At 37.9% G+C, this 7608-nt stretch overlaps 2 non-coding genes across 2 annotated transcripts; one reads left to right on the top strand and one right to left on the bottom strand.

Moving 5' to 3' along the window:
• Positions 1-962: 962 nt before the first annotated feature.
• LOC148210257 (small nucleolar RNA R71) lies at positions 963-1069 on the top strand. Its single transcript, XR_015792530.1, has one exon. It is a non-coding gene; the product is annotated as a small nucleolar RNA R71 (small nucleolar RNA).
• A 5239-nt stretch (positions 1070-6308) lies between these two features.
• LOC148210256 (small nucleolar RNA R71) lies at positions 6309-6415 on the bottom strand. The gene has a single exon (XR_015792536.1). It is a non-coding gene; the product is annotated as a small nucleolar RNA R71 (small nucleolar RNA).
• Between the last annotated feature and the right edge of the window lie 1193 nt (positions 6416-7608).

Raw genomic sequence — 7608 nt, 5'->3', positions numbered from 1 at the left:
TTGGATTCTCTGGTATCTTTACAGTTGGTTCAGTGGACGGAATCTGTACATCTGTTGTTGGCATTATTGGTTCATCATATGCCAGTCCACTCCTAAGGGTGACAACTTTGCACTGTTCTTTCCCTTCTCGTTTTGGTAATTCAGTATGGCCTGGAAAAGAACCTTGTGGTCTATTCTTCAATTCATTGGCGAGCTGTCCCAATTGGGTCTCGAAATTCCTCATTGATGCCGCTTGGGATTGTATCACTGCGTCTGTTCGGGCCATGTACTCCTTCATCATATTCTCAAGATTTGAGTTGTTATTTTGAACTGGTAGAGTCTGTGTTCTTTGATTGTACTGCTGTTGCGGTGGTGGGATGTATTGCTGTGTAGATGGAACATAGGGATGCTTGTTCTGCTGGCTCTGCCCTTGATTAAAACCGCTCGAACCTCCTTCACCTCCCCATGAGAAATTAGGGTGGTGCCTCCAACCTGGGTTGTAGGTGTTCGAATATGGGTTAAAGTTCCTATTGTTCCCATGTCCTACATAAAAAACGGAAGCAGGGTTATGTGGACAATTATCATAAATATGGTTTTCACTGCAAAATGAACAAATGAGATCGTTGACTTGGCAAACAGGGGCAGGAGTGCAATAATCCGACTGCACAGGTTGTATCGGCGTGGCTAATGGATTTTTTATTCCCAACGCCATCTCTTTCAGCCTCTGGTTCATTGTAACCATCACTTTTTGCATCGAGGTCGCAATGTCCGGAGCCAAAACTCCAGCTGGATCTTGCTTCTTTAGTGCTGCCCTAGATCTTTGCGAACACCATAGTTCGTTGTGTGAAGCTAAGTCATTTAGGATGTCGACTATCTCGTTGAATGTATTCTTTGTAAAGGCTCCGTTGGCAGCATTGTTTAGCATCATCTTAGTAGGATGATCTAAACCTCTAAAGAAATGTTCTATCTGGATGCATGCCGGCAAGCCATGGTTCGGACATTTCCTGATTAGTTCTTTAAATCTTTCCCACGCCTCGTGAACAGGTTCACGATCATACTGTCTAAAGGAGATGATCTCCTCCCTGATATCAGCGTGGTGAGTAGGTGGGAAGAATTTTGTTAAGAACTTCTCCACTAACGACCCCCATGTGGTGATGGATCCCGATGGAAATGCATTGAGCCATGCTCTAGCTTGGTCCTTCAAAGAAAATGGAAAAAGTGTTAGTCTAAGAGCATCGTTTGTTATACCAGGTAATCGAAATGCATTTGCAATTTGAATGAATGATTTCAGATGATCATATGGATCCTCATGTTCCTGCCCTCCAAAATGTCCAATTGTCTGCAACATTTGGAACATCATTGGTTCAAGCTCAAAGTTTGCGTGGGCTGGAATAGGGTTGACTATCCCTGAATCAAAGTTCTGAAAAGCCGTGGCGGCATATTCTCGCATTGCCACGTCTCTGTTGTCCGCCATCTGGATATGGTTGAATTCATTATTTCTTGCGTGATCCCTCATATTACCGTTAACAGAAGGTGGATCAACCGGATCACGAGGTGGAATATCTGCCATTGATGTGCTCGTACTCTCTACCTCAATTTCAGGACTGATTTCACCTTCTCTCTTTTTGCTTTTCTAGTTGTTTTCGAAGTCTTTGCTCCTTTCGAGTTTTTCGAAGGGTCCGATCAATCTCAGGGTCAAGGGGTAGAAGAAAAGATCTTGTGCTCATGCACTTTAACTTACCCTTCTGAGATAAACGACCAAAAATATAGAACAAAAACGGTGGATAGAAATTACACCCAACAACAATTCACAAAAATAAAAACTAAAAGAATTTGAAAATAATTTTAAAACTAAAGTCCCCGGCAACGGCGCCAAAAACTTGACTGAGGTTATGCTGAACGCATGCACTAAGCGTGGTAACAATTCTATAGATGCAAGCGCACACCTGTCAGAGTAATATAAAATGGATGGAGTATCCAAGTATCGATCCTCAAGGACTACTAAATAATTTCCAAACTCTAAAGTTTTAATGAATAGTGAACGTTGAAATGAGTGATTCTTGTAAAATGGAAAGTGGTCACAAATAATGGTTTTGGATTTGGGATTTGGTCTTATAATGGTAAAACCTAGCCCAAATTACTTCAAGTTAGCCAACAAAGAATCAAGGATACGCTAAGGACGATATGCATTTTACTTTAGGAACCAACGACTACGCTTTTCACTTGACTTATGTCTAAGCAAGTTCAAAGTCCTAAGACATTCCCTAATATGTCTATTATGAGAGATATCTTAGTTTTATGATGGAAATAGTCGTAACCTCGGGTTAAGGTCCTATGTCTAGGCTACTTAACCGGAACCCTTATGTCTAAGGCGCTCCTCTCCTCGGTTTAACCACTCAACAATGCAAATAAGCAACCATTTCAGTATTGACTTGTTAAGACTTATAGTGACCTTCTCTAAATCCTAACTTTTTGGGAAAACATGCTGAGCAATGAGTAGAAAGCAAAAACACTACTTCTTAGCAACCCTTTTTAGAAATAAAAGGCTAACTATCCATAATCGGGCTAGAGACGGGAATTTAGAAAGACATATTGAAGAAAATACAGCAAGTAAATCACCAAGTTAGGTGTTGCACCCTAGGCGTCACGCTGAAGTTGAATCTTCATTTGATGGTTGGCAAAGAAATTGCAGTCGCTTGATGGTTGGCGAAGATGTTGAAGCCGCTTGATGGCTGGCAAAGATGTGATAGTCGCTTTTTAAAGTTGGCAAATATGTTACAACCGCTTGATGGTTGGCAAAGATGTTGCGCAGCCGCTTGATAGTTAGCAAAGATGTTGCAACCATTTGATGGTCTCTTGCACCTCGTCCTTCAATGGTTGTCGAAGATCTTGCCACTTGAAATGTTGCATTAGAGTGTTGAATTGGAGCAAAACCATACTATATGGAAAAAAAATGATGTTAAAAAAAAAGAGAGAATTTAAAAAAATGGTAGTATATTTGGAAAAAAAAGAAGAGTTAGAAAAAAGTAAAAAAAAAAAAAAGGTGGAGGGTCAAAGTAAAAAAAAGCTGCATAAATAAAAGAAAAGTAAGAAAATGAAAAGAAAAAAAATGAAGAGTTTAAAAAAAGTAATAATAAATAATTGAAAAAAGTTAACAAATGAAGGCAGCTGTAAGTGCGACAGTAAAAGAAAAGGAAAAAAATGAGGGGGCTATAGCTACCACACCAAACAAAAAAAAAAAAAAACAAGAGAGAGAATTTCTCACTTCCATATTCATCTTCTTCCTTGAGGTTAAAGAATGGAAAACAAGCAAACTAGGCCTACACGCAGCAAGCCATCTCTACGTCATACTCTTCAACTTAAGCAACAATAGCAGCAAAAGTGACGCTTTCGCCCTCTGCAACCATGAACACCGTTAATGAAGCACTAGATCCATCATGCTGAGAACTTCAACTTTGAGGGCAACATCACTTCAGCCATGAACGAAGCAACAAATCTGCAAAGCTTCGTTCACTTGATCATCGATGCATGTATGAACCAGCTACAAAAGATGCGAAATAAATGTTGGCTTTACGAGCTTCAATCATACTATATATTTTGATGATAACAAACTTGATCTATTGACGCTTTTAGTGTTTCAAAGTATCTATAGTGTAGAGCTTGAAAAGACGAGTCCAACACAATTTGAATCACTTAAATTGAAGTTTAAATGGAGAAGTTATGATCCAATCAAGTGGAACGGAAAATATCCAAGCGGATGACGTGAGTGAATTATATGCTGACACATGGTGATTTGAATTATTCAGAAAAAAAAGAAAGAAAAGCAAAAAAAAAAAAAAGAAGAAGAAGAAGAAGAAGAAGAAGAAAAAGATAATTAAAAAAAAAGTAAAAAAGAGATGAAAGTTACCGTTAGGTAACTAAAAAAAAGTTGGAAGTAGCCGTTGGAGGCTTTTTTTTAAAAAGAATATTATAATGTATATTAGGAGGAGTTGCAAATATGACAAAAAAGTTTAGTAAAATTAGTAAAATATAAACCACATTTAGTTTGTTCAAATATAGCACTTAAAATACAGAGGTCTAACTTTAAAATTAAAACTTTACCCAAATGATATACATACGTAATATATATGTAATACTTTTGTTATATCTTTAATATATTTGACTACTGATATATGTATGTGATATACATATACTACTAATATGAGTGTCTGATATACTTGCAATATGTATGTGATATACTACTGGTCTACTACTGATATGTGTGCCTGTGCAATATGTATGTGATATACATCTAATATACTGCTGATATGAGTGTCTGATATATTACTGATATACTATTGACATGATTATCTGATATACTACTTATATAAGTAAAAATTTTTGCTATATTTGAAAATTTTAAAAACAGGTGAGATATTTTGAAATACATAAAAGATTTTTGCTACTCACTGAAATTTTCCTATATATTATAATATAATATAATCATTCATTTTTTTTAAAATTCAATCTCCACCATTAATTCTCAATCATTAAGACCAATGGCCCAATTTGATTTTAGTTTCAAATCAATTTTTACACATTTCCTCTCCCAAATTTTCAACACAACAATTTGTATTATTTCTCAATCATCCATAATTCATTGTTGCTCTCTCCAACTTCTCAATTTTTACTTTCATATTTATTCTTGTGAGAGATTTTTTTGTTGTAAGGATTGAGTTATTTGTGAGCTCAAATTTGTAAATCCACTCTATTGGAGAATTTGAGTGGGTGAAAAATCTTTATTTCCATCTCCCTCTACGTCCCATTTGGTTGCCTTGAAGTTGCTGGGGAATAGAGAGGGTGAGAACATAGAAGACTGATACCAATTTGAAATCTCCACAGTTATTTGGATTTCGTTCTTGAACCTAGTAAAAAGAACGGAGTGTAAGTTTTGATCATTGTCCCGTAAAATGTTGGGTTTTTGTTATAGATCTTGTAAAAGAGCAGTTTGTAAGGTTCGGTCTTGATCCTGTAAAAGGAATGGATTTGCGATCTTGACCTGAAAAAGGATCGTGTTTAGTAGATAATCTCGAGAGGTGCTTGGGGAGTGGAGTAGGCCGGGGCTTGGCCGAACTACTATAAATCTCTTGTATAATGTTTTCTGTATCGATTTACTTTTATTTATTGCAATTTATTTTTCAAGAATATTTTCTTTTGTTGCAAATTATAATTGTTGTGCTGTTATTTGGATTTCGTTCTTGAGCCTAGTAAAAAGAACGGAGTGTAAGTTTTGATCTTTGTCCCGTAAAATGTTGGGTTTTTGTTATAGATCTTGTAAAAGAGCAGTTTGTAAGGTTCGGTCTTGATCCTGTAAAACGACTGGATTTGCGATCTTGACTTGAAAAAGGATCGTATTTAGTGGATAATCTCGAGAGGTGCTTCGGGAGTGGAGTAGGCCAGGGCTTGGCGGAACCACTATAAATCTCTTGCGTAACTTTTTCTCTGTCGATATACTTTTTATTTATTGAAATTTATTTTTCAAGTATATTTTCTTTTGTTGCAAATTATAATTGTTGTGCTCATCTTGAATATTTATTTTATGATATTTTGGTTAGTATACATTGTGCATAATTTTTTTTACTTAAAAAGTTTACTTAGTTATTTGAAGTGTGCTTAAATCCGAATAAGTTTAGTAAATAGATATTCAAAACTATTCATCCGTCTTTAGTGTTGTCATCCGAATAAGTGTTTGTAGATACGATGCTTAATCCAGTTTTCTTTTTCTCAGCTTTTTGTGTGGTTGTAGGTGCATGAATGATTTTGAGAGCTTGGAGTACATTATCGACCACAAGATAGAACGCACATTTCATAGGAATCGTCGAGAACAAAGAAGAGCCCAAGCTGAAGCAAATATTAATCCACCCAACCCGAATATGCGTCAACCTATTCCACCGAATGTTGTATTACTAGCAGATGACATCGACAGAGAAATCACGGCGTATGCAGCTCCAGAATTTTATAATTTCAACCCAGTAATCACGGAGCCTGAAATTGCTGCCCCAAAGTTTGAACTAAAACCTGTAATGTTTCAGATGCTCCAGACAGTGGGTTAGTTTCACGGACATCCTACTGAAGACCCGCATTCACATATGTAGTTTTTTATGGGGGTATGCAATTCGTTTAAGGATGAAGGATGCATCAAAGAAGTGCTGCGGCTTAAGTTGTTCCCTTATTCACTTAGAGATGAAGTCAGGACTTGGTTGGAGTCGCTGCCTTCAGAATCCATTACAAGTTGGGATGACTTGACCAAGAAATTCTTGATGAAGTACTTCCCGCCCAGCAAGAATGCTAACTACAAAAGCGATATTACCAACTTTCAGCAATTTGCTGGGGAGTCAGTGAGCGATTCATGGGAGCGTTTCAAGCTACTGCTTCAAAAATGCCTTCACCATGGAATTCCAAGGTGCATTCATATTGAAACGTATTACAATGGATTGGACGATGCTACGCGTCTGGTCATTGATGCCTCAGCAAATGGCGCATTGTTAGCAAAACCTTATGCTGAAGCATTCAATATCTTGGAAAGGATATCATCGAACAACCATTAATGGTCAGACCCTAGAGCTATTCAAGGTAGAGGAGGTAAGGGACTTAATGAATCTGAATCATACGCTGCTTTGAATACGAAAATTGAAAACTTGACAGATTTAGTGATAAGAAGCATGACACAGCAGAGTATAGTGGGAGCATCTGTTGGCAAGGCAAATGTTAGCCACATTTAGGGTATTTCTTGCTCCTTCTGCGAGGGAGATCATCATTATAACAATTGCCCTGGCAACCCAAAGTCGGTTTACTATCTGGGAATCCGCAGAACAGTAGAAACAACCCCTATTCCAACACGTATAACCCAGGATGGAGAAATCACCTAATTTCAGTTGGAGTGGAAATCAGGGAGGAAATAATGTTGGCACCTCCAATGGTCCAGCATACCAACAGAAAGTAAATTTTCCCCTAGGATTTGCTAATCAAGGTCAGGTAGTAGCTCAGAAGCCCGCAGAAGGAACGATTACGTGATTGGAAAAGTTGATGAAGCAATATATGGCCAATAATGATGCTACTGTGTAGAGCCAAGCCGCATCACTGAGAAATCTAGAGCTTCAAGTAGGCCAGTTAGCAACTGATTTGAAGAGTAGACCTTATAGAGCATTACAGAGCGATAATGAAGTATCGAAGACGGATGGTAAGGAGCAATATAAAGCTCTCACACTGCGAAGTGGCAAAGCATTACCTCCGACACACCCGATTGCTCCAGGGGCAATGAGCGAGCCTACTCAGAAAGAATCAGGAGAATATCAAACAGCAACGAATGAGCCAACATACACAATTTTACCCTCAGCCAGTGCAAATCATGGAGCCACCTAGGGAAGTTCAAGACAACACTAGTGAGGAAGTCACCTCAGTAGAGATCAATGCATCCAAGGCAGAATCAACACAGACTAGAGTGCCCGAGAAAAGAAAGCAGACAGAGCATCAAGATGCTCCAGCAGAATACAGTTCAATACCATCATATCCTTAGCGGTTGTAGAAGAAAGAGCAGAACGTCCAGTTCAAGAAGTTCCTAAATGTGTTGAAGCAACTGCATGTTAACAT

The sequence above is a fragment of the Momordica charantia genome (genome assembly GCF_013281855.1).
Source record: "Momordica charantia cultivar OHB3-1 chromosome 7 unlocalized genomic scaffold, Mcharantia_2.0 BLBB01000007.1, whole genome shotgun sequence".
In the NCBI taxonomy this organism is placed as follows: domain Eukaryota; kingdom Viridiplantae; phylum Streptophyta; class Magnoliopsida; order Cucurbitales; family Cucurbitaceae; genus Momordica; species Momordica charantia.
The sequence above is the reverse complement of the archived record's forward strand: the minus strand, read 5'-3'. Positions and strand labels throughout refer to the sequence as shown.